General features: G+C 44.1%; 10 non-coding genes across 10 annotated transcripts; all 10 read left to right on the top strand.

The window, feature by feature from the left end:
- Nucleotides 1–1,360: 1,360 nt before the first annotated feature.
- trnap-agg (transfer RNA proline (anticodon AGG)) lies at nt 1,361–1,432 on the top strand. The gene has a single exon. It is a non-coding gene; the product is annotated as a tRNA-Pro (tRNA).
- An 86-nt stretch (nt 1,433–1,518) lies between these two features.
- On the top strand, nt 1,519–1,592 carry trnai-aau (transfer RNA isoleucine (anticodon AAU)). Its single transcript has one exon. It is a non-coding gene; the product is annotated as a tRNA-Ile (tRNA).
- A 322-nt stretch (nt 1,593–1,914) lies between these two features.
- Nucleotides 1,915–1,986, top strand: trnaq-cug (transfer RNA glutamine (anticodon CUG)). The gene has a single exon. It is a non-coding gene; the product is annotated as a tRNA-Gln (tRNA).
- A 3,623-nt stretch (nt 1,987–5,609) lies between these two features.
- trnap-agg (transfer RNA proline (anticodon AGG)) lies at nt 5,610–5,681 on the top strand. Its single transcript has one exon. It is a non-coding gene; the product is annotated as a tRNA-Pro (tRNA).
- An 88-nt stretch (nt 5,682–5,769) lies between these two features.
- trnai-aau (transfer RNA isoleucine (anticodon AAU)) lies at nt 5,770–5,843 on the top strand. Its single transcript has one exon. It is a non-coding gene; the product is annotated as a tRNA-Ile (tRNA).
- A 15,498-nt stretch (nt 5,844–21,341) lies between these two features.
- Nucleotides 21,342–21,413, top strand: trnap-agg (transfer RNA proline (anticodon AGG)). The gene has a single exon. It is a non-coding gene; the product is annotated as a tRNA-Pro (tRNA).
- An 86-nt stretch (nt 21,414–21,499) lies between these two features.
- On the top strand, nt 21,500–21,573 carry trnai-aau (transfer RNA isoleucine (anticodon AAU)). The gene has a single exon. It is a non-coding gene; the product is annotated as a tRNA-Ile (tRNA).
- A 322-nt stretch (nt 21,574–21,895) lies between these two features.
- Nucleotides 21,896–21,967, top strand: trnaq-cug (transfer RNA glutamine (anticodon CUG)). The gene has a single exon. It is a non-coding gene; the product is annotated as a tRNA-Gln (tRNA).
- Nucleotides 21,968–25,590: 3,623 nt separating this feature from the next.
- trnap-agg (transfer RNA proline (anticodon AGG)) lies at nt 25,591–25,662 on the top strand. Its single transcript has one exon. It is a non-coding gene; the product is annotated as a tRNA-Pro (tRNA).
- An 88-nt stretch (nt 25,663–25,750) lies between these two features.
- trnai-aau (transfer RNA isoleucine (anticodon AAU)) lies at nt 25,751–25,824 on the top strand. Its single transcript has one exon. It is a non-coding gene; the product is annotated as a tRNA-Ile (tRNA).
- Nucleotides 25,825–27,039: the final 1,215 nt, after the last annotated feature.

The following is a 27,039-nucleotide window of genomic DNA, read 5'->3' as shown; positions in this document are numbered from 1 at the left end:
TCACTCAGAGGAACAGACGACGCAGGGCAGAAGAGGAGGCCAGTGGAGCCCACAAAAGGAAATATGTCCGTGAAGTGGCATATAACAAATGCTCTAAGTGTGGCAAGCCCAAAACCAAGGAGTTCGGCTACAGCCGCTTCGGCAGTGCCACGTTTTGCCCCAGTGTCTCTGGTGGCAAATCTTTAGAGGAGTGGCTGGTAGAACAGCGCCAGCAGAAAAAACATGGACAGCCACCTCCATAATAAAAATCTTCTAACACAGAAAAAGATTGTTTGTAAATACCTGTAAATAAATATCTATGTGTAAATACAGTTATGTTCTTTTTTTTCTCTCAATCTTTCTGTAATGTCTTGTTTGTTTAATTTATATTACAGAATGTTCTATTCTATTTCTACATTGTTAGTTGTTTATTGTTGTTCATTAATGTCTTGTAGTTTTAGTAAGTAAATACTGTTCACACTCTTATTCATTGTGCTGCTTTTAATTGCCTTGGGACTGGAATGTGCAAACTGTACATGGGCCCACCCACTCTTTCATAGAGTATACATTGTATATAACATATATACCGGTATTGTGTGTATGTCCATATATTTATGTGTGTGTGTACTTATTTCAATATTTGTGTGTATTCCTTTTAATAAAAAAAATACATTTCGATATTTGTGTGCATTTGTGTGTATAAAACATTTGAAGTGTCCTAAAATAAATCAGATAAATCACATCAATCAATCCCACACACAAAAAACACATATTTGAATCAACATTTGTATAAGTTTTATTAAACCATAAACATGTAATATGCTTTTTTTAAAATAATATACACAATTAATAACAATAAATATAATGATATGTCACATTGATAACCAAGTGAAGGCGCATGCGCAGTTGATCACACACTAGTCGCGCAGAACACGGGTTCGAGCACAGCCGGCGGAGTGTGACTTGTTTCACATGTAACTAAAACTCTTCCATAAAGTACAGGAATATAGCCCGAATATTGTTGCAGGGCAAATTTGAGCGTTTTTTCACGTTATCTGCGTCCTTTTCGCTTGCGTGCGGGGCGCAAAGATTGGACCCCTTTTTATGCTAAGCGAGCACTCTACCATTTGAGCTAATTCCCCTCGATGATGGAGAGAAGGTGTCCATCGCTCTCAAAGACAAAGACGAGGTGCGATCCCTAGCACGTGTGCAGGTGCTGCAGCGTGATTTCCAATGACCACAAAAAAAGAGGCCGCATTTCCTCTGTGCTGAACCTTTGCACTGGCTACCTTTTAATTGTAATTTAATCAAAAAATTGCGCTTTAAGCCATGCAAGCTGAAATGTTTGCGGCCCGGCAGCAGCAGGGATTATGTATGTTGCGGCTCGTTGGTCTAGGGGTATGATTCTCGCTTAGGGTGCGAGAGGTCCAGGGTTCAAATCCTGGACGAGCCCATTATTAGGCTTTGCTTTTATTCTCTTCAGCATGATTAGGGCAACCAGGATATTTCTGAGAAATTGGGGATAAAATGTGCCGGAGAGGCCGGTTAGCTCAGTTGGTTAGAGCGTGGTGCTAATAACGCCAAGGTCGCGTGTTCGATCCCCGTACGGGCCACTCATTTTCTCTCTGGGACCTTCGCTCTGCTCTTCTCGAAAATGACGGGCGGTCTCCCAGACATCGCTGCTGGCTAAACCACAACAGTTCCTTGCCTAAAGGGAGAGAAAAAACAGAGGTGATGCGCAACTGCTGACGTGGCGGTGAGATTGGCACTCTCAAACCGAGTCGGAATTGGGGAAACATGGGCTTAAAAAGCAAAGGCTTCATTTGCTCCTTGCTATCGTGCTTCTGGACTCAATGACTTAAATCCTTGCTATCGTGCTTCTGGACTCAATGACTTAAATCTTTGCTGCTCATGGGAAAAGTTGACACTCGCCAAGGTTCCATGGTGTAATGGTTAGCACTCTGGGCTCTGAATCCAGCGATCCGAGTTCAAATCTCGGTGGGACCTGCTTTTGCCAGGAATGTGTGCAGTACCTCGTTCGAAAAAACTTTTTCGGCAGCACTGAGCCGCAAGAGCTCATCTAGGTAGTGCCCCTTGAAGGGGGGGCGTAAAAAGGATGGACAGCACTGGAGAATGCAGGCATCTATCCCACTACCTCTCGCTTGCGCCTACTGCTTCCTACCGATTGAGCCAAAGTAAGCCCAAAGTAAGCCCACGTGAGCCAATCGTGTTTCTCTGCTGTGGCTTACTTTTGACCAATCGCGTTCTCTCCTGTGGCTTACTTTTGACCAATCGTGTTTCTCTCCTGTGGCTTACTTTTGACCAATCGCCTTTCTCTCCTGTGGCTTACTTTTGACCAATCGCATTTCTCTCCTGGCTCTGCTCCTGTGGCTTACTTTTGACCAATCGGCGACCGCTATTATTATCGTCATCTTTGCAATCTTTGCAACAGGTAAGTCTATTCTTCACGACTGTATAATCGATCATTATTTATTCATAAACAGTGTTTGTTTTTAGACAATTAAACATGCCAATAAAGCTAGCTAGCGTGTAATAGCACAAGTTTTCTTCTGTACATGTGAACCTGCAACTTTACCATGATATACAGTAAAAAACATGCCACTACTGTCAAGATAATTAGCCGACCGCTAATTAAGCTACATCCTCCTTAAACCATTTTTTTGTTGTTGTTAATTTAGTATTTTTTTGTGTCATTCATTACATTATTTTGAGCACAAGAAGATTTTTACTAAAACCTTTAAAAAAAAAAAATTAATTCATATATGTTATACTATACTATGTTATACACCAGTATACATATTTATGTTATCTTTTTAAATACTATGTTATACATATTTAAAAAGACATGAATAGGCAAAAACAAGTGTTTTTTTGTTTCAACAAATGATTCTCAACTATGTTATAAAAGATATACCAAAACGATTTGATATACCATTTTAAGTTTTAGATCTGTTTGATGATCATATTATTATGAATTGTCATAAACGCCTTTATGTTATATTTGGTGTTTCTTAGTAATCTCTGCCACAAAAGCTAAACAAAACAAAACGATTTAAGCATGGCATGATACCAGCAAGATTGTACCAAGAAGTGTTATTTATTTTCTTATTAATAAGTTCATCACACTATTTACAATTTGTACACAAGGCAATTCAAAGTGATTCACAGTTGTATAAAAAACAATAATGCTTATGCTCATAATAATAATAATCATTAATTATTATAATATTATAATAATTAATTACATAAAAAACAAAAGCTGTAGTAAAATACTTTCAGTTGGAATATGACATTTATGTAACGTTCTGTTTATGCCTGTGTCCTTTCAGATTATGTATGCATACCCGGTTTTACGAAGAACCTCTGAGGGTCGACTCCTTATGGGGCCAACTGAGGAGGCCAATAGGAGGAAGATCGTGTTGGCAGGGAGGGCCAGGTGTAAGGAGGAGGTCCTGGCTGAGGCCACTGCCTTTGTGAGGCAGAATGGAGGGAATCCTGGAGACCAGTTCCTGGTTCTGGCTCACTGCAAGATCCAGTTTGGGAAACACCAGGGTCAGAGGTTCCTGTGGCTGCTGGAGAACTCACTGGGGTATGCCTGCTATCTGGTCAGCAGCATTTTGGGGGAGGAGGAGAGGGACAACCCGCTGTCGGACAACAAACACCTGTTCCTCAGATACACCTCGCAGATCAGGGAGGTAGGCGAGGCTGTGGAGGTGTATCATATAAAACAGGCCATGCTGCAGGAGGCCCAGAGGTCAGGAGACTCTGGATATCTGATGGTGGAGTTTGGGGATTTTAAGGGTAGGTCAATGAAGGAGGTGTATGAGGACCCAAGCAAGGAGGCCCAGGCTCTCATCACCTACCTGAAGAAGGCAAAGGCCAGGCCTAACACCAATATGGCCCTTTTCAAAGCATACGTGCTGAAGAGGCAGGCTCCTGCCCACGTGCCCACCGCCACTGTGCCCACTGCATCTGTCCTCACTGCTGCTGTGCCCACTGCCACTGTGTCTGTTCCTCCTCCACCTACTGCCACTAAGAACAGGCCACTGCTGGCGACCAATGTGAAGGCCCTGTTGGCGTGGGGGAAGCATTTATTTGCTTCACAGCTGGCACAAAAGATTTTGGCTACAGCCAAACCCTGTAAGTGATTTGCAAGCTTTAAAATCATTATACAGTATCTATTATGCAGTATATATGTCTAACGAAAATACGTGTTCAACAGCTGCAGGACCACGTGTACATCCTGCGTCTGAGTCCGCAGCCCGGAGACAGCTCTTTACATGTGGTGAGTATCACTTAACGTATACAAGTGTGTTGGTGACATGTGCTTAGTGTTTTATGTTATTTTACAGACCCTGCTGCTACAGATTTTTTTGAGGAGGAAGATGACCTGGAGATGGCAACTGTAGCCTCGCAAGCTGAGGAACAACTTCCTCAAGGTATGTAAATCTTAAACAATATTTTAAAAACAATTACAAATAAAACAAAACAGTATTTTTTAAATGACATATTATTTTATTTCACAACACAGATGAATGGCACTTCTCAGGTGTCAATCTACATTCACTCTTTGAGTGAACATCCTCAAAGGAAAAAAGATAATTTAAAGGTGTATGTAAAAGGTTTTATTTCATTTTTTATCGTAATCACTGACTAAAGCTCATTCTTGTCATCTCACACTTCCCCGCTCCCTTTGGAATAAGTGGCTGTTGTAGTGTTTGGTCTGCTTCGCTTCACACTTGGCTGATCCCATCTTTTTTTCTCTTGTATTTCTTCTAATGGTGCTTGGATGAAAAACAGGATGATTTTCACTGCTTCCTTCCATCTTTTCATCATCATCTCATCTCTCTACTAATCATACATGCTTTGCAGTAAGCCTTGTAATCGCAGTAGCTGTCCAGCAGAGCTGAGAAAGTCATGCAGCGAAAGTCTAAAACAATAAGATAATTTTGTTGTGTTTTTTTACGCTCCAGCCACTGCAGGCTCGAGAGGCCCTGCTCCGTGCTACTGCCCCTGCTCCTGCCCCTTATCCTGCTCCTCCAGCATTGTGGACCCCTGGCCAGGTGTCCCAGTCGCCTGCAGAGCTTCCTGTCCACTGGAAAGAGCAACTCCCATCTTTCCAGCAAGGCCTTCAACCCCTGTCCCTCTGCACCAGGACCATCCTCACTACAGCCACCCAGAGGATTGCAGCGCCCTGCCCAGCCTCCTCTGCAGTCTCCTCCTCTGTGCCCTGCCCAGCCTCCTCTGCAGTCTCCTCCTCTGCGCCCTGCCCAGCCTCCTCTGCAGTCTCCTCCTCTGCGCTCTGCCCAGCCTCCTCTGCAGTCTCCTCCTCTGCGCCCTGCTCAGCCTCCTCTGCAGTCTCCTCCACAGCCTTCTGTCCAGCCAAGTGCTGCCTCTGCTCCTGCAACATCAACTGGGTCCAGTGTTGCAGACCAGGCTCCTGTAAGTAAGCTTCTTATTATTCGTGTGCAGGCGCTGCAGCGTGATTTCCAATGACCACAAAAAAGAGGCCACATTTCCTCTGTGCTGGAAACTTTGCACTGGCTACCTTTTAATTGTAGATTTAATAAAAAAATTGCGCTTTAAGCCATGCAAGCTGAACTGTTTTCGGCTCGTTGGTCTAGCGGTATTATTCTCGCTTAGGGTGCGAGAGGTCCCGGGTTCAAATCCTGGACGAGCCCATTATTAGGCTTTGCTTTTAATCTCTTCAGCCTGATTAGGGCAACCAGGATATTTCTGAGAAATTGGGGATAAAATGTGCCAGAGAGAGGCCGGTTAGCTCAGTTGGTTAGAGCGTGGTGCTAATAACGCCAAGGTCGCGGGTTCGATCCCCGTACGGGCCAATCATTTTCTCTCTGGGACCTTCGCTCTGCTCTTCTCGAAAATGACGGGCGGTCTCCCAGACATCCCTGCTGGCTAAACCATACAAGTACCTGGCCGAAATGGCGGTACCTGACAGCCGTGCGTCTGTAAAATCTATCCAATACAATGTCGAGCTCCATCTTTTACAAAACCAATTACGTTACGAGCTCCATTTTTGGCCGTGCAATGAAATGTCAAGGTCCATTTTTCATAGACAAATCACCGCACATAGTCCATTTTTGTCCATCTTTGAGTTTGAGCAGATTCCATCCAATCTCCGCTCATATTCTCTTTTTTGGCCGTCCAATGAAATGGCAATGTCCATTTTTCATACACCGATCACCACACGTTGAGCATAAACGCATCACCGCTGTAATTTATATTCCGCTCAGGTAACGTTATGTTATTTATAGTTATTGTATTTATTGTTAATAAACGTTTTCTGTATTTTAGGAATAGCAAGATTGCTCCGTAAAACGATCAGGTAAGTTAACGTTAGCTGTAATTGTAAGTAATAAGGTATAATTGTCGCAGCTCAATTTGTAATGTAAATAGTTTTATTCGATTTTGTCTGACTTTGTGTAACTTCAGTCAGCAAGCAAACCTTATTTTTTTTGTATAGGTAACGTTAGCTAACGTTATGTTAACTATAGCTAACGTTATCATCGAGCTTGGCAATTGTACATTTTTGTCAGTAACGAAACTTATTTTGTTTTCTGACAGGATTAACTAGTAAAATAGCATATCTGATAGTGTTTGTTACTTTATAGGAAATGGATAAATCAATGTACAATAAATCTCATTGTACTAGTCTACTGTAACACTGGCATAAAATGTAACAAAATAAATTTGGATAATGTCTCTACCTGTTGGGTGCTATTTTAACTTTTATACACTTGTGGTAAAAAATGACCAGTCATAAGTGAATGGATGAGAATACAATAAGTATATAAAATAAAATTCAGGCACATGTTCATTTTAACACATGGGCACAGTTGAAATAACACAATGTTTAATCTGAGTATTTGTTATAGTCAAAATAATCCATAACAGTTACATTATACGTTTTACTACAAAACAATTTGTATGAGCCCAGGTCAATGAGGCATACAGGCCATAAATAGCAAATAGAAGTTCAAAATTTGTAATGTTTACAAAAACTCTATCACAAGATCTATCACAACATTAGGTGATGATATATACAGTATGCATTATTTTGGATTTATAAACTGCTATAATGTGGCGGTCATTTTGGACCAGGAAAAATTACCACGTAGTCAATTTTTGTCAATCTTTGAGCACAAACACCGCTTAATTATTTATATCCCGCTGTTATTTATATTCCGCTCAGGTATGTTATTTATAGTTATTGTATTTATTGTTACACAGCCATCCCTTATTTACCACCAGGCACCAACATCAGCCAGATTTTTTGCCCATCCCTTACTGCTGTGGATGCCGTATAGGCTGTGGAAAGTCAGGCTGCTGTGCGCGGACCAAGCCTGTAAAAGCCCTCTGACTAGTGGAGGTCTTCACAGACGGGTGCGTCAGGTCCTTGACATTGACCGCTTTTACAACCTGGTCACAGAGACTCTGATTTGCTCCAAGTGCCGCCGCAGCTACCTGTCTTGGAATAGGGAAATACTTGAGCAGCTGGACATGGCCCATCGTTCTGAGTTTAGGGTCATTCTTACCCGCCGGTATGTTACATTATTGTGTGATTTTTGTCAGTTGCTTATCCATGTATATTTAATTTATTTCTTATTACAGATATGCCTGTGACATCAGGGTGATACGCCTCCTACGGGAACGTGGTCTGGGGAATGGCCCTGTCCGACTGATTGGCCAATTGAAAGAGAACCACAGTGAAGAGTGGCTGAAAAGGGTTGCGCGGTATACCAGCGAGTGTGCTTCTTTTACCAGCAAAAGTTGTCTGATGCCACCAACATTTGAAGAGCCTCCCCAACCTGTGGCAATTCCCAGCTATAAGTGGCTTTCAGTGGTGTACAGCCAAGACATCCTGTTCAGGCTGGAGGATATCAAGGCTAGTATCACCTCCACTTATGGATCCATCTTAAAACTGGATTCCACCAGAAAGGTACATCTTTAATTATTATTGTATTGAGGTTATGCAAATTCTATTTATATTTAAATCTAAATAGAAATGGAACCTCAAATGAATGAACAACTTAAACAATAACATAAGATGGAATGTCAAATTGAGGGGACAATTCAAAGATTAAAACAAGAATAACATTGCAGAGATAACCACAAAATTTTGTTTATGACATTACACGCATAAGCTCTATATTAATGCAATAGAACCATTGAAGGTGTTGCTACTATTGGTTTAATATATATGTTTGTTTTAGATCACCAAAAAGCTCTCAGGACCGGCAAAAGGCACTGCACAGTGGCTGACATCCGTTGGTAACGAGATGGGTCAAGTGCTCATCAGTGTCTTGACTGCTGGTGAGGGACCAGGTTTGGATCTTATGGCAGCTGGCTTGGTAGACAGGTATGTTGGTAGACATCTTGTATCCAAGATGGCGCCGCGGACGGCTGCCTCGGTGTGGAGCTCTCCAGCTATTGTGTTGTTTTTGTTCGTTTGTTCTGCGTTTAGTCATTCTTTTCCTATCAGTTTCACCAAAGACGAACTACTGGACATTAGGAAACACACACCAGAAACCTTTTCTACAGTTTTTGATTATTCGGACGTTTTGCTGGACATTCTCGTCGGAGGTGCAGCGTTGTTGTTCAAACGCGCGTTCAGACGCAAACGCGGGAAGCGAGCCGGCGCGCTGGTTAAACTCCGCGAGCGCGGCCTGCGCACTGCACTCCCCAGCATTCATCTCGCGAATCTCCGATCCCTTCCTAACAAAACGGATGAACTTCTTCTCCTCACCCACACTAACAAGGATTTTTTAAACTCTGCTGCTTTGTGCTTCACTGAAACCTGGCTGAGTGAAGCCATACCGGACAACGCAATACATCTGCCGGGCTTCCAGCTGTTCCGAGCGGATCGCATCGCGGAGCTAACGGGGAAAACGAGAGGTGGTGGATTGTGTTTCTACATTAACGAAAGTTGGTGTTCAGATGTAACAACACTGAAGAAGATGTGCTCTCCTAATTTAGAGGCACATTTCATAAACTGTAAACCCTTCTACTCGCCTCGGGAATTTTCCTCTTTCATTCTCGTGAATGTTTACATCCCTCCAGACGCGTGCGTGAGCGCGGCGCTTCAACAGCTGGCTGAACAAATATCTGAAACGGAACAAAGGTACCCAGACTCTCTTTTAATCATTCTTGGGGATTTTAACAAAGCAAATCTTTCCCGTGAACTACCAAAATACAGACAGCACGTTACATGTCCCACCAGAGACAGTAATATACTGGACCACTGTTACACCACAATAAGAAATGCATATCACTCCGTCCCACGGGCAGCTTTGGGGCTCTCTGATCACTGTTTGGTTCATCTCATACCGACCTACAGGCAGAAACTGAAATCAGCTAAACCTGGAATACGGACTGTAAAAAGATGGACTAATGAAGCAGAGCAGAATCTACAGGCCTGCTTTGATTGCACTGATTGGACTGTTTTTGAAGCTGCTACCAATGATCTGGATGAGCTCACAGATACTGTAACATCATATATAAGTTTCTGTGAGGATACATGCATTCCTACCAGGACATTCTTATCATTCACTAATGATAAACCATGGTTTACTGGGAAACTCAAACACCTTCGTCATGCCAAAGAGGATGCTTACAGAAGTGGGGATAAAATCTTGTATAACCAGGCCAGAAACAGATTGACAAAGGAGATCAGAGTTGCTAAAAGGAACTACTCTGATAAACTGAAAAACCAGTTTTCATCCAACGACCCATCATCAGTCTGGAATGGCCTGAGGAACATTACCAACTACAAGTCACCATCCCCTCGATCTGTGGACAATCAACACCTGACTGACGATTTAAATTCATTTTACTGTCGGTTTGAAAAGCCCTCATTCACACCACACACCCGGTATGATCTGCACTTCACACATTCAGCATCACCTCCTGTACTCCAATTATCACTCCCCCCTCCTGCCATCCAACCTGAGCTTAAGGTCTGTGTGGAGGACGTGAGCCGAGTCTTCAAAAAACAGAAGACTAGGAAAGCCTCAGGCCCAGACGGCATCTCATCTGCTTGTTTAAAAGCCTGCGCTGACCAACTGGCCCCGGTCTTCACGCAGATCTTCAACAGATCATTGGAGCAGTGTGAAGTTCCCTGCTGCTTCAAACGCTCCACTATCATTCCTGTCCCCAAAAAACCCAAAATCACTGGACTTAATGACTACAGACCTGTCGCTCTCACGTCTGTGGTCATGAAGTCGTTCGAAAGACTGGTGCTGGCCCACCTGAAGGACATCACTGGACCCCTGCTGGATCCCTTTCAGTTTGCTTACAGAGCAAACAGGTCTGTGGATGATGCAGTCAACATGGGACTGCATTATATCCTGCAACATCTCGACAGACCTGGGACTTATGCAAGGATCCTCTTTGTGGACTTCAGTTCGGCCTTCAATACCATCATGCCTGGTCTTCTCACAGCCAAACTGACCCAGCTCTCCATACCATCCTCGATCTGTCAGTGGATCACCAGCTTCCTGACGGACCGGCAGCAGCGAGTGAGACTGGGGAAACACACATCCAAGACACTCACAATCAGCACTGGTGCTCCCCAAGGGTGCGTCCTCTCCCCACTGCTCTTCTCCCTGTACACTAATGACTGCACTTCTAAAGACCCCACTGTCAAGCTCCTGAAATTTGCAGACGACACCACTGTCATCGGTCTCATCCGAAACGGTGACGAGTCTGGTTACAGACTGGAGGTTGAACAGCTGGCTGCCTGGTGCAGTTATAACAACCTTGAGCTGAACACGCTCAAAACAGTGGAGATGATCGTGGACTTCAGGAGGAACAGCTCAGCACTCCCCCCACTCACCATCATGAACAGCACTGTGGAAGCAGTGGAGTCATTCAGGTTCCTGGGCACTATCATCTCTCAGGACCTGAAGTGGGACAATCACATTGACTCCACTGTGAAAAAGGCCCAGCAGAGACTGTACTTCCTTCGCCAGCTGAGGAAGTTCAACCTGCCCCAAGATCTGCTGATTCAGTTCTACTCAGCCGTCATTGAGTCTGTCTTGTGCGCTTCCATCACTGTCTGGTTTGGTTCAGCTACCAAATCAGACATCAGCAGACTACAACGGACAGTCCGGACTGCGGAGAGGATTATTGGTGCCCCCCTGCCAAACCTCCAGGACCTGTACTCTTCCAGAGTGAGGAAGAGAGCAGGTAAAATCATCACAGACTCCACTCACCCTGGACACCACCTGTTTGAACTGTTACCGTCAAGACGGAGACTCAGATCACTGGCCACAAGAACATCTCGGCACAGGAACAGTTTCTTCCCACAGGCCATTTCCCTCCTGAACAGTTAACACTCCTCCCAAGGCATATGCCTGTAAGTGCAATACTCCCACTGTTTAGTGCAATATCCCACAACTCAGGTGATACTTATATGTAGATTTATTTATTTATAATATTCAAGACACTGTAAATAGGTTCATAATCTGTAAATCTGAAAATGTCTATTCTGACAAAACCCAACTGTGATAGTTTTATTCTCATATATTTATATTTTTATTTTTTATTCTTATAATTTGTAGTATTATGTTTCATGTTGTATTTGTATATGTCCACTGGAAGCCTCAGTACCAAAACAAATTCCTTGTGTGTGCAAGCACACTTGGCAATAAAGCTCTTTCTGATTCTGATTCTGATTCTGATGTTACCTGTAATACATTTTCACTTACATGTAATTTAACTTGTCCTTAGTTTAGAATTTGCTATTTACAATTTGCATTTGTAATTTACTGTTGTTTGATGATGAAATTCTTTAATTATTTTTGATAATTATTTCTCGCAGGTATAAAGCTGCCGGTGTAGACCCTCCTGTTGCTCTCTATGTGGACTGTGGCTGCTGCAAGGATGTGGGTGAGACCAAGCTGAAGGCCAGATTTGCTGGATGGCCTAACTTGATTGTTCGCCTCGACATCTGGCACTATATGCGACGCCTGGCTGTGGGATGCACCACTGATGGTGTGGCGCTGTACACACAGACTGGCACCATCACCAAGGGAGGAGTGCAACTGCAGACACTGCGCTGTGCCAGAGGTCCTACATCTTTGGAGTCATTCCACTGTCATTTAAACCGGTTCATTCCAGGTACGTGCAACTCAATAATGTTTATGTTTAACAGAAATACTTGACCTTATTCCTTTTGCCGTTTTTTTGTATTTACTTTAGGAAACAGTGCAAGCTTGCTCAACTTCCAGATCTACCTACTAGATGGGCTACATCGCTGGAACCACAACAGGGCAGCAGCTGCTCTGGAGGCAGAGACCTCGGGCCTGCGCATATACTCGGGCGAGCTGGTTCACAGCGTTAATAAAGATTATGAGAAGGTTTTTGACAGGAAGCTGATTCCTTCTTTTACACCACCCGCGAAGTACACAGGTATTCATATTTAATATTGTATGTTTATGCTCATAGTTCTTTCTCTGTTTCTATGTAGTTTTTTTTTTTTTTAATATTGGTTTTGCATTTTCAGGTGAACAGATTGGAGTGCAGTATCTGTTGAGGCAGAACAATGAACCTCTACAGTGTATGGCGCCAGACTCCGAGGAGGCAAATACATTGCTGGAGCAGTTGGAAGAGCCAGTAGAGACTGATGAGGGCTTTGAAGAACTTGAACATATTGAGGTCACTCTTGCGGATTAACTTTTGGACACATCTGATATGATCTCAGTGCTACCTGCTTCTTGTGCTCCTGAGCTTTCTGGTCAGTCCGCTCCTCCTGTCCAGTCCACTCACCTGCTGGGGGTCCCATCTGCACCCGCTCCTCCTGTCCAGTCCACTCACCTACTGGGGGTCCAAAATGCGTCTGCTCCTCCTGTCCAGTCCACTCACCTGCTGGGGGTCCAACATGCGTCTGCTCCTCCTGCCCAGTCCACTCACCTGCTGGGGGTCCAACATGCGTCTGCTCCTCCTGTCCAGTCCACTCACCTGCTGGGGGTCCAACATGCGTCTGCTCCTCCTGTCCAGTCCACTCACCTGCTGGGGGTCCAACATGCGTCTGCTCCTCCTTCCCAGTCCACTCACCTGCTGGGGGTCCAACATGCGTGTGCTCCTCCTGTCCAGTCCACTCACCTGCTGGGGGTCCAACATGCGTCTGCTCCTCCTGTCCAGTCCACTCACCTGCTGGGGGTCCCATCTGCACCCGCTCCTCCTGTCCAGTCCACTCACCTGCTGGGGGTCCAACATGCGTCTGCTCCTCCTGTCCAGTCCACTCACCTGCTGGGGGTCCCATCTGCACCCGCTCCTCCTGTCCAGTCCACTCACCTGCTGGGGGTCCCGTCTGCACCCGCTCCTCCTGTCCAGTCCACTCACCTGCTGGGGGTCCAACATGCGTCTGCTCCTCCTGTCCAGTTCGCTCACCTGCTGGGGGTCCAACATGCGTCTGCTCCTCCTGTCCAGTCCACTCACCTGCTCGGGGTCCCGTCTGGGTTACCTGGACAATCTACATCTTCAGAGCAAGTTGTAAGAGAAATACCAGTATGCTTTATATTTATTGATGTTTGACCTTCTTGAAATACTTCAAATCTAATGTAATACTTCCTCCTAGGCCGTGGATGAACAGAGTTTGGCAGGAATGGATCGTGTTGATGAGCTTGCGGAATACTTGGTGGAGCTAAGAAATGAAAAAGGCCTCACTCTTACCAATCAGCAGGCCAGTACCATTGTGGGTCTTTGGCAGAACTTGGAGCAACACGATAAGGACCGGATTTCTTACACTGCTCGACATCAGGAGAGACTGCTCACTGGTCGGTTTAGGTCTCCGAAAAAGAAGGCTGTATTTGCAGGAGTTGAAAGCACAAAAAGGTGTATACTTGGTTCTACTAGTTCAGCTGCTCAGTGGCCAAACTGCAGCCGTCTTGTAGAAACAATATTTATCAGATTGTGCAACATTCATAATAGCCCCAAGAAAATTGGACACCAAACCCTTTCAAGATGGTCACTAATTCTAAATGATTATAAAAAGATTCGACAGCTCATTTTAATCAACGGCATTATTATGAAAGATACAACTCTGCAACTTGTTACTGTAAATCAGACCACGTTGATACAGTGGCATAACAAAAGATTCAAGGCACAAGAAGTTGCAATTCTGATGCAAGGGTTGGTACTGCCTGATGAACGCCCTGTTGCCAGTGAACCACTACTCCCAGTAAACACTAGGCCCACTCAAGTCACACCACACATGCATGAACACACTTACAACATGCCACCTGACACGGCTGGGTTGGCAAAAACCAAGCTAGTTGTCAAAGATAGAGCTGAGCTGAGAACCATACAGCCAAAACAACATACAGCTCGGCCAGTAGTTTTTTACATGCCACTAATAGTGCCACCAACCACCACAGCAAGTAGCATTCTGCTTCTGCCGCCACCCCAGACCACTGCACCCAGTAGAGTTTGCACACCACATTCTGAGAGCACAACTGGCCCTTGTCAAATGCAAGACACTCCACAAAAAGAAAAGCGTAAATACACTAGAACAGTCACATCCAACAGATGCACTAAATGTGGAGAGCCACGCACCACATACACTGGCCATAGCCAGTTCAAAGGCAGAATTTACTGCCCAAACAGGGAGACCCTAACCAAAGAGCAGTGGCTTAGAATGATGAGAAAATAGTACATCATTGTATTTTATGTTGTGAAGATTTTGTTTTTATTATAGTAAAATATTTAGTTGTTTTGCAAAACTAATACCGAAATAATTGCACTATTTTTTATTTGATTTTTTTATTTTTTATAAAAAAAATTTATTCAATTTGATTGTGATTCATTGTGCTGCCCACAACATATACACAAACTGTTGTATTTGTTCTAGGTTAATGGGTTGTATATAGTTCAGTTCTGTTTGTTTGTTTTCTTTTTACTTGTAAATAGTGATTTATTTTAAATACTATACCAAACGTGATTTGTTTGTACATATTTTGTTGAATGTTGTATATTTGTATGTATATTATAAATTGTACATTATATGTTTTATATTTCGACGTGAAAAGAATAAAAAACATTTTTTAAATATTTTATTGATCTGTTTTATGTTTATTGTTTTGTTAATGGCTGATAGAGACAGTGATGTGATATAGCAGGCTTAGGTGGAGTGTTCGAAGTCAAATTACATAAAAGAAGAGATACATGCAGAATGCCCATACTGTTTATTTATTTTTTAAATCAAGGTTACAGTAATAGGTGGTAGTTTACTATTAATCATTATTACATACTCCTGCAATATATCAGTACACTAAATGTTCTTCCATTCTACCATTTGATAATACTGGGTCATCAATGCAGAGTGTTTATAAAGTTAGATCATTGGGAAGTCCCTAAAAATGTGGTTCAGTACCTCCTTTTGATCAAAAGAAGAAAAAATTTAAATGCAATGTGTTAATAATTAAATACATTGTTAATTGCCTGCAAGCTGAACTGCATCCCTTATATTGCACTAAATAAATCTTGAAATGAATAAAAAAGACATTAGACCCAGCAAGAAAACTCATGTTCTCATGTTCATGTTCAAAAATCTCTGTGATTTTTCTCCTCCCCTCGCGCCCCTCCCCCTCAATTCTTCCCCATCTTATACATACTATTGTTCCCCAGCTTTAGCTCAGTTGGGAGAGCGTTAGACTGAAGATCTAAAGGTCCCTGGTTCAATCCCAGGTTTCGGCAGAGGAACCACGGCGGCCTCTTTTAGTCTACCTGATTCCACCTAGCCTCATCGCTCTCAAAGACAAAGACGAGGCGCGTTCCTCCTTCTTTTTTTTGTGGGGCCATTTCATTTTTTTGAGTGATTTATGATTATGAACATGTGTGGAAAAATAAATATCCCTTGCGAACTGACCTTTTTTCTGGGATTATTATTATAATTTGTTGTGTAACAGGTGGTTACCTTTTCTGCTATCCTGGGTTAAGTTAATTGTTTGACAGGTTTAATCCTGTCTGGCGCCTGAACTTTTCTTTAAAGTCATTTATTTGTATTAGGGCGGCTACCACCGTTACATCCTCCCCAGCCCCCAACCGTCTTCACCCAGCCCCCTACTTCTCCTGATATCTTCTTCTGCCGCCCTCTGTTCCTCTGGATGCCGCTGAAGATGTGGTCCATTCCACTTGTCTGTGTCCAGCCAGCCTGCAATAACCACAAGCTGACAGCTGCTGGCCTTTATCGCACTGTGCGCAAGGTCCTGGACATAGACGGGTGGTATGACATGGCAACAGAGTATCTGGAGTGCAAAGGGTGCAAGAAGAAGTATCCAGCCTGGTCTGAAGACATCCTGGGACAGCTCGACATGGGACACCGCAGAAAATTCCCCGCCATTCTAACATACAGGTAGAACACATTCATATTTAGAGCAATGCACTGTAATTTGTTGTACTGTATAAAATCAAATACGTTGATTTACTGATATTAACATTGAAATAATAAGATGTGGCACTGAACAGAATTATTTGACTGTCTGTAGGTAATCGTGTGGCTACCGTGTAGTCATAATGATGCGGGAGAGGACCCGGGACAACAGTGTCACACAGCTTCACAAAAAGCTGCAGCAGCAACACATCTCAGCGTGGTCACAGCGGACGCTGGAGTACCTCACTGTCTGTGAGCCCTTCACAGAGTCTTCCATCGTTGAGCCTCCACTCTTTTCTGCGCCCCCACCCCTCCCACCCGTCCCCAAACCCAAGTCTTTGGCTCTGTCCTCAAGATGGACTCCACCAAAAAGGTATAAAAAGTCAAGTTTGAGTAATAATAATTGTTATTATCTTAAATTTTTCTGACATTTGTTTATTCTACTGTTTTTTTTTTTACATAGGTCACAAAAAAACTGGCCGGCGCTGCTGCCAACACTGCTGGTTGGTGCACTAATGTAGGCAATGAGCACGGCCAGGTGTTGGTGTCAGTCCTCACAGCGGCAGAGGGGCATGGATTGTGGCCCATGGCGGTGGGTCTCATGAAGCGGTACAGGAAGGCGGGAGTGGCACCACCCGCCGTCATGTATGTGGACAGAGACTGCTGCAGCCCACACGCGCACAGACAGTCACAGGTCAGAGCCATGTTCATAGAGTGGGATGAGCTCCAAGTGCGCCTAGACATTTGGCACTTCATGCGGCGCTTTGCAGCAGGTGTCATCACGGAGGCTCATCAGCTCTACGGCACCTTCATGGCTCGGCTTTCCAGGTGCATCTTTGAGCTGGATCCAGATGATGTCGCTGCTCTACGGTTGGTCAAACAGGGGGAGTTACAGGCCAGAGGAGCTGGTCCAGTCTTAGAGAAGGCTCTGGATAAGCTGATCACCAGGAAGGAGTTGGCACTGCACTGTCGCAAGCGGACCAGAGGAGTGGAGGAGACCACCTGGAGGATCAAGGTGCTCATTGATGAGATGGACAGTGAGAAGGGGAGGGACACTGTGGGTGTACCACTGCTGGACCACGAGCGAATCCAACAGGTCTGGATAGACCAGCAGAGGCACATCACCTGTATTCAGGACCCAGAGGGCTTCCCTCTGTACCAGAAGACAGACACACTGAAGAAGGGTGGTGTGGAGCTCAGCTGCTATCGCTGTGCTCGTGGCTCCACCTCCTTGGAGTCTTTCCACCTCCATTTAAATCGCTTCATCCCAGGTAGGTTATAACTTTTATAACCTGCAAAAAACTTTAAACTTTTATAACCTATTCTGCCATACTGAATACATAGATAACTAATATTTGACTTTATTTGACCTGTAGGGACCAGTGCCAGTGATGCGCATTTCCAGCTCTATCTCCTGGAAGGCCTGATGCGCTGTAACCAGGACCGGATGGATGAAGCAGTGAGGGGAAGACTGACCTGAGGACCTACAGTAGCGTTGAGAGGGAGGCAATGGACCGGCTCAGCCGCAAAGTGCTGAAGATGTCCCTGGATGATCGCTACCAGCCTCCAGCGGCTTACACAGGTGAGAATTATTAATGTTATCTCAAACAAAAGATTATACATTATACAGGTGTTTGAGTGTACATTTTTTATATTGTATTTCAAATAATTCAACAATTGTTGGAGTTATTTGTACTTTGTTTAATTTAGGCTTAATTTGACCCTTTATAGCCTTATTTCTTTGCTTTCTTTTGCTAAAGTGAATTTGCTTTATTTTGCATTTATGCTTATTATCTTCTTGTTTAGTATTTTAATTTTTTGATCTGTTAAACTGCGTCAAGCCTACAAACGATCAAACTTTGAAAAGTTTGATTGTTTTTTTTTTTTGTATCAGTTTGTTATGGACAAATAGCCACTACAGCTATAATAATGTGAATGTGCTTTGTATGTGTGTTCTTTTGCAGGGGAGCAGCTGGGTATGGAGTATCTGTACAGTCAGTCTGGGAAATCCCTGACTGTTATGTATAACCCAGAAGAGGAGGATCGGCTGGTGGAGCAGATGACTGATGAGGTGGTGCAGGACGAAGGCTTTGTTGAGGAGGAACCTGAGGACCTCACAGTGCCAGTCCTCTATGACCCCGTTGAGCCGGTCCCAGTCCACAGCAGCGGCCCCCAGGCCTTCAACCCCTGTCCCTCTGCACCAGGACCATCCTCACTACAGCCACCCACAGGACTGCAGCGCCCTGCCCAGCCTCCTCTGCAGTCTCCTACTCTGCGCCCTGCCCAGCCTCCTCTGCAGTCTCCTTCTCTGCGCCCTGCCCAGCCTCCTCTGCAATTTCCTCCTCTGTGCCCTGCCCAGCCTCCTCTGCAGTCTCCTCCTCTGCGCCCTGCTCAGCCTCCTCTGCAGTCTCCTCCACAGCCTTCTGTCCAGCCAAGTGCTGCCTCTGCTCCTGCAACATCAACTGGGTCCAGTGTTGCAGACCAGGCTCCTGTAAGTAAGCTTCTCATTATTAGTTTCTATTTGCTTTTACACTCTGACATTTAACATGCTGTGTATTGTTATTGCAATACTTTCCTGCAGGCTCCTGTTCTTGGACCCGATGGCGTTGCAGGCTGGGATAAGGTGCAGGATCTGGCTGAGTACCTGGTGTCCCTCCGTCAGGCACTCTACCTGGACGAGCAGCAGGTCACAGAGGTCATCCGTCTGTGGAATGCTCTTCCTGATGGGGACAAGAAGAAAATCCACTATCAGCCCAGACACCAGCCCAAACTGACCCACGGACGCTTCAAGGCTCCGAAAAACACAGGAGTGACACCGGGTGTGGACAGTGTGAAGAGGTGCCTGATTGGTCATCCTGGGGGGCCAGCTCAGTGGCCCACCACCAGTCGCTTAGTTGAGGCCATGTGTATCAAACTGTGTGCACTTCACAAGTCCCCAACTAAGAAGGATGGAGTCCGTCTTCCTCGTTGGACTAAGGTGCTCACGGATTACCACCACATCCGAGACCTGGTGCTGAACTGCCAAACTCTGATGGAGGCCACGTCACTTCAGCTGTTTATGCTGAATCAGAGGACTCTCACTCAGTGGTAAGCATGGTTTTACATTGACATTTGAAAGAAAGGGATAGCAGTTATTTATTATGAATACATTTTTTGATTGCAGGTTTAATCGAAGGGAGAACAACTAGTAAGTGACTGTCCTTACCCAGGGCCTTGCTGCAGAAGACCGCATCGCTGTGGCCAGTTCACAGGTTCCTGCTCCGCGGGAAGAGCTGGATGAGGCTCCCTCCACATCAGGGGCCCGGCACGAGTTTGTCCTTCCTCCTAACAGAGCGGGACAGGCTCCTAAGCTACGGCCGGGCAGACGACCTGCCAGTGCTGCAATTGTGAGGCCAATTACCCCAGCAGCTCCTACTCCTCCCCCAGTTCCTGTGCCAGTGCCCCAGTTCATTTTATTGAACACTGCGCCCACGCTGCTGGCAGCTGGTGCAGGTGGCGCTTCAGCTGCTCCTCTCCTGGCTCCAACTCCAGTGTTTCCTGACGTGCGAGAGGCTCCTGCTCCCACTGCCCCGGTGTCTGTGTCGCGCTTCACTCAGAGGAACAGACGACGCAGGGCAGAAGAGGAGGCCAGTGGAGCCCACAAAAGGAAATATGTCCGTGAAGTGGCATATAACAAATGCTCTAAGTGTGGCAAGCCCAAAACCAAGGAGTTCGGCTACAGCCGCTTCGGCAGTGCCACGTTTTGCCCCAGTGTCTCTGGTGGCAAATCTTTAGAGGAGTGGCTGGTAGAACAGCGCCAGCAGAAAAAACATGGACAGCCACCTCCATAATAAAAATCTTCTAACACAGAAAAAGATTGTTTGTAAATACCTGTAAATAAATATCTATGTGTAAATACAGTTATGTTCTTTTTTTTCTCTCAATCTTTCTGTAATGTCTTGTTTGTTTAATTTATATTACAGAATGTTCTATTCTATTTCTACATTGTTAGTTGTTTATTGTTGTTCATTAATGTCTTGTAGTTTTAGTAAGTAAATACTGTTCACACTCTTATTCATTGTGCTGCTTTTAATTGCCTTGGGACTGGAATGTGCAAACTGTACATGGGCCCACCCACTCTTTCATAGAGTATACATTGTATATAACATATATACCGGTATTGTGTGTATGTCCATATATTTATGTGTGTGTGTACTTATTTCAATATTTGTGTGTATTCCTTTTAATAAAAAAAATACATTTCGATATTTGTGTGCATTTGTGTGTATAAAACATTTGAAGTGTCCTAAAATAAATCAGATAAATCACATCAATCAATCCCACACACAAAAAACACATATTTGAATCAACATTTGTATAAGTTTTATTAAACCATAAACATGTAATATGCTTTTTTTAAAATAATATACACAATTAATAACAATAAATATAATGATATGTCACATTGATAACCAAGTGAAGGCGCATGCGCAGTTGATCACACACTAGTCGCGCAGAACACGGGTTCGAGCACAGCCGGCGGAGTGTGACTTGTTTCACATGTAACTAAAACTCTTCCATAAAGTACAGGAATATAGCCCGAATATTGTTGCAGGGCAAATTTGAGCGTTTTTTCACGTTATCTGCGTCCTTTTCGCTTGCGTGCGGGGCGCAAAGATTGGACCCCTTTTTATGCTAAGCGAGCACTCTACCATTTGAGCTAATTCCCCTCGATGATGGAGAGAAGGTGTCCATCGCTCTCAAAGACAAAGACGAGGTGCGATCCCTAGCACGTGTGCAGGTGCTGCAGCGTGATTTCCAATGACCACAAAAAAAGAGGCCGCATTTCCTCTGTGCTGAACCTTTGCACTGGCTACCTTTTAATTGTAATTTAATCAAAAAATTGCGCTTTAAGCCATGCAAGCTGAAATGTTTGCGGCCCGGCAGCAGCAGGGATTATGTATGTTGCGGCTCGTTGGTCTAGGGGTATGATTCTCGCTTAGGGTGCGAGAGGTCCAGGGTTCAAATCCTGGACGAGCCCATTATTAGGCTTTGCTTTTATTCTCTTCAGCATGATTAGGGCAACCAGGATATTTCTGAGAAATTGGGGATAAAATGTGCCGGAGAGGCCGGTTAGCTCAGTTGGTTAGAGCGTGGTGCTAATAACGCCAAGGTCGCGTGTTCGATCCCCGTACGGGCCACTCATTTTCTCTCTGGGACCTTCGCTCTGCTCTTCTCGAAAATGACGGGCGGTCTCCCAGACATCGCTGCTGGCTAAACCACAACAGTTCCTTGCCTAAAGGGAGAGAAAAAACAGAGGTGATGCGCAACTGCTGACGTGGCGGTGAGATTGGCACTCTCAAACCGAGTCGGAATTGGGGAAACATGGGCTTAAAAAGCAAAGGCTTCATTTGCTCCTTGCTATCGTGCTTCTGGACTCAATGACTTAAATCCTTGCTATCGTGCTTCTGGACTCAATGACTTAAATCTTTGCTGCTCATGGGAAAAGTTGACACTCGCCAAGGTTCCATGGTGTAATGGTTAGCACTCTGGGCTCTGAATCCAGCGATCCGAGTTCAAATCTCGGTGGGACCTGCTTTTGCCAGGAATGTGTGCAGTACCTCGTTCGAAAAAACTTTTTCGGCAGCACTGAGCCGCAAGAGCTCATCTAGGTAGTGCCCCTTGAAGGGGGGGCGTAAAAAGGATGGACAGCACTGGAGAATGCAGGCATCTATCCCACTACCTCTCGCTTGCGCCTACTGCTTCCTACCGATTGAGCCAAAGTAAGCCCAAAGTAAGCCCACGTGAGCCAATCGTGTTTCTCTGCTGTGGCTTACTTTTGACCAATCGCGTTCTCTCCTGTGGCTTACTTTTGACCAATCGTGTTTCTCTCCTGTGGCTTACTTTTGACCAATCGCCTTTCTCTCCTGTGGCTTACTTTTGACCAATCGCATTTCTCTCCTGGCTCTGCTCCTGTGGCTTACTTTTGACCAATCGGCGACCGCTATTATTATCGTCATCTTTGCAATCTTTGCAACAGGTAAGTCTATTCTTCACGACTGTATAATCGATCATTATTTATTCATAAACAGTGTTTGTTTTTAGACAATTAAACATGCCAATAAAGCTAGCTAGCGTGTAATAGCACAAGTTTTCTTCTGTACATGTGAACCTGCAACTTTACCATGATATACAGTAAAAAACATGCCACTACTGTCAAGATAATTAGCCGACCGCTAATTAAGCTACATCCTCCTTAAACCATTTTTTTGTTGTTGTTAATTTAGTATTTTTTTGTGTCATTCATTACATTATTTTGAGCACAAGAAGATTTTTACTAAAACCTTTAAAAAAAAAAAATTAATTCATATATGTTATACTATACTATGTTATACACCAGTATACATATTTATGTTATCTTTTTAAATACTATGTTATACATATTTAAAAAGACATGAATAGGCAAAAACAAGTGTTTTTTTGTTTCAACAAATGATTCTCAACTATGTTATAAAAGATATACCAAAACGATTTGATATACCATTTTAAGTTTTAGATCTGTTTGATGATCATATTATTATGAATTGTCATAAACGCCTTTATGTTATATTTGGTGTTTCTTAGTAATCTCTGCCACAAAAGCTAAACAAAACAAAACGATTTAAGCATGGCATGATACCAGCAAGATTGTACCAAGAAGTGTTATTTATTTTCTTATTAATAAGTTCATCACACTATTTACAATTTGTACACAAGGCAATTCAAAGTGATTCACAGTTGTATAAAAAACAATAATGCTTATGCTCATAATAATAATAATCATTAATTATTATAATATTATAATAATTAATTACATAAAAAACAAAAGCTGTAGTAAAATACTTTCAGTTGGAATATGACATTTATGTAACGTTCTGTTTATGCCTGTGTCCTTTCAGATTATGTATGCATACCCGGTTTTACGAAGAACCTCTGAGGGTCGACTCCTTATGGGGCCAACTGAGGAGGCCAATAGGAGGAAGATCGTGTTGGCAGGGAGGGCCAGGTGTAAGGAGGAGGTCCTGGCTGAGGCCACTGCCTTTGTGAGGCAGAATGGAGGGAATCCTGGAGACCAGTTCCTGGTTCTGGCTCACTGCAAGATCCAGTTTGGGAAACACCAGGGTCAGAGGTTCCTGTGGCTGCTGGAGAACTCACTGGGGTATGCCTGCTATCTGGTCAGCAGCATTTTGGGGGAGGAGGAGAGGGACAACCCGCTGTCGGACAACAAACACCTGTTCCTCAGATACACCTCGCAGATCAGGGAGGTAGGCGAGGCTGTGGAGGTGTATCATATAAAACAGGCCATGCTGCAGGAGGCCCAGAGGTCAGGAGACTCTGGATATCTGATGGTGGAGTTTGGGGATTTTAAGGGTAGGTCAATGAAGGAGGTGTATGAGGACCCAAGCAAGGAGGCCCAGGCTCTCATCACCTACCTGAAGAAGGCAAAGGCCAGGCCTAACACCAATATGGCCCTTTTCAAAGCATACGTGCTGAAGAGGCAGGCTCCTGCCCACGTGCCCACCGCCACTGTGCCCACTGCATCTGTCCTCACTGCTGCTGTGCCCACTGCCACTGTGTCTGTTCCTCCTCCACCTACTGCCACTAAGAACAGGCCACTGCTGGCGACCAATGTGAAGGCCCTGTTGGCGTGGGGGAAGCATTTATTTGCTTCACAGCTGGCACAAAAGATTTTGGCTACAGCCAAACCCTGTAAGTGATTTGCAAGCTTTAAAATCATTATACAGTATCTATTATGCAGTATATATGTCTAACGAAAATACGTGTTCAACAGCTGCAGGACCACGTGTACATCCTGCGTCTGAGTCCGCAGCCCGGAGACAGCTCTTTACATGTGGTGAGTATCACTTAACGTATACAAGTGTGTTGGTGACATGTGCTTAGTGTTTTATGTTATTTTACAGACCCTGCTGCTACAGATTTTTTTGAGGAGGAAGATGACCTGGAGATGGCAACTGTAGCCTCGCAAGCTGAGGAACAACTTCCTCAAGGTATGTAAATCTTAAACAATATTTTAAAAACAATTACAAATAAAACAAAACAGTATTTTTTAAATGACATATTATTTTATTTCACAACACAGATGAATGGCACTTCTCAGGTGTCAATCTACATTCACTCTTTGAGTGAACATCCTCAAAGGAAAAAAGATAATTTAAAGGTGTATGTAAAAGGTTTTATTTCATTTTTTATCGTAATCACTGACTAAAGCTCATTCTTGTCATCTCACACTTCCCCGCTCCCTTTGGAATAAGTGGCTGTTGTAGTGTTTGGTCTGCTTCGCTTCACACTTGGCTGATCCCATCTTTTTTTCTCTTGTATTTCTTCTAATGGTGCTTGGATGAAAAACAGGATGATTTTCACTGCTTCCTTCCATCTTTTCATCATCATCTCATCTCTCTACTAATCATACATGCTTTGCAGTAAGCCTTGTAATCGCAGTAGCTGTCCAGCAGAGCTGAGAAAGTCATGCAGCGAAAGTCTAAAACAATAAGATAATTTTGTTGTGTTTTTTTACGCTCCAGCCACTGCAGGCTCGAGAGGCCCTGCTCCGTGCTACTGCCCCTGCTCCTGCCCCTTATCCTGCTCCTCCAGCATTGTGGACCCCTGGCCAGGTGTCCCAGTCGCCTGCAGAGCTTCCTGTCCACTGGAAAGAGCAACTCCCATCTTTCCAGCAAGGCCTTCAACCCCTGTCCCTCTGCACCAGGACCATCCTCACTACAGCCACCCAGAGGATTGCAGCGCCCTGCCCAGCCTCCTCTGCAGTCTCCTCCTCTGTGCCCTGCCCAGCCTCCTCTGCAGTCTCCTCCTCTGCGCCCTGCCCAGCCTCCTCTGCAGTCTCCTCCTCTGCGCTCTGCCCAGCCTCCTCTGCAGTCTCCTCCTCTGCGCCCTGCTCAGCCTCCTCTGCAGTCTCCTCCACAGCCTTCTGTCCAGCCAAGTGCTGCCTCTGCTCCTGCAACATCAACTGGGTCCAGTGTTGCAGACCAGGCTCCTGTAAGTAAGCTTCTTATTATTCGTGTGCAGGCGCTGCAGCGTGATTTCCAATGACCACAAAAAAGAGGCCACATTTCCTCTGTGCTGGAAACTTTGCACTGGCTACCTTTTAATTGTAGATTTAATAAAAAAATTGCGCTTTAAGCCATGCAAGCTGAACTGTTTTCGGCTCGTTGGTCTAGCGGTATTATTCTCGCTTAGGGTGCGAGAGGTCCCGGGTTCAAATCCTGGACGAGCCCATTATTAGGCTTTGCTTTTAATCTCTTCAGCCTGATTAGGGCAACCAGGATATTTCTGAGAAATTGGGGATAAAATGTGCCAGAGAGAGGCCGGTTAGCTCAGTTGGTTAGAGCGTGGTGCTAATAACGCCAAGGTCGCGGGTTCGATCCCCGTACGGGCCAATCATTTTCTCTCTGGGACCTTCGCTCTGCTCTTCTCGAAAATGACGGGCGGTCTCCCAGACATCCCTGCTGGCTAAACCATACAAGTACCTGGCCGAAATGGCGGTACCTGACAGCCGTGCGTCTGTAAAATCTATCCAATACAATGTCGAGCTCCATCTTTTACAAAACCAATTACGTTACGAGCTCCATTTTTGGCCGTGCAATGAAATGTCAAGGTCCATTTTTCATAGACAAATCACCGCACATAGTCCATTTTTGTCCATCTTTGAGTTTGAGCAGATTCCATCCAATCTCCGCTCATATTCTCTTTTTTGGCCGTCCAATGAAATGGCAATGTCCATTTTTCATACACCGATCACCACACGTTGAGCATAAACGCATCACCGCTGTAATTTATATTCCGCTCAGGTAACGTTATGTTATTTATAGTTATTGTATTTATTGTTAATAAACGTTTTCTGTATTTTAGGAATAGCAAGATTGCTCCGTAAAACGATCAGGTAAGTTAACGTTAGCTGTAATTGTAAGTAATAAGGTATAATTGTCGCAGCTCAATTTGTAATGTAAATAGTTTTATTCGATTTTGTCTGACTTTGTGTAACTTCAGTCAGCAAGCAAACCTTATTTTTTTTGTATAGGTAACGTTAGCTAACGTTATGTTAACTATAGCTAACGTTATCATCGAGCTTGGCAATTGTACATTTTTGTCAGTAACGAAACTTATTTTGTTTTCTGACAGGATTAACTAGTAAAATAGCATATCTGATAGTGTTTGTTACTTTATAGGAAATGGATAAATCAATGTACAATAAATCTCATTGTACTAGTCTACTGTAACACTGGCATAAAATGTAACAAAATAAATTTGGATAATGTCTCTACCTGTTGGGTGCTATTTTAACTTTTATACACTTGTGGTAAAAAATGACCAGTCATAAGTGAATGGATGAGAATACAATAAGTATATAAAATAAAATTCAGGCACATGTTCATTTTAACACATGGGCACAGTTGAAATAACACAATGTTTAATCTGAGTATTTGTTATAGTCAAAATAATCCATAACAGTTACATTATACGTTTTACTACAAAACAATTTGTATGAGCCCAGGTCAATGAGGCATACAGGCCATAAATAGCAAATAGAAGTTCAAAATTTGTAATGTTTACAAAAACTCTATCACAAGATCTATCACAACATTAGGTGATGA

This window comes from Siphateles boraxobius, unplaced genomic scaffold (genome assembly GCF_051911475.1).
Source record: "Siphateles boraxobius isolate OS27281-9 unplaced genomic scaffold, OSU_SipBor_1 19, whole genome shotgun sequence".
NCBI lineage: Eukaryota > Metazoa > Chordata > Actinopteri > Cypriniformes > Leuciscidae > Siphateles > Siphateles boraxobius.
The sequence above is the reverse complement of the archived record's forward strand: the minus strand, read 5'-3'. Positions and strand labels throughout refer to the sequence as shown.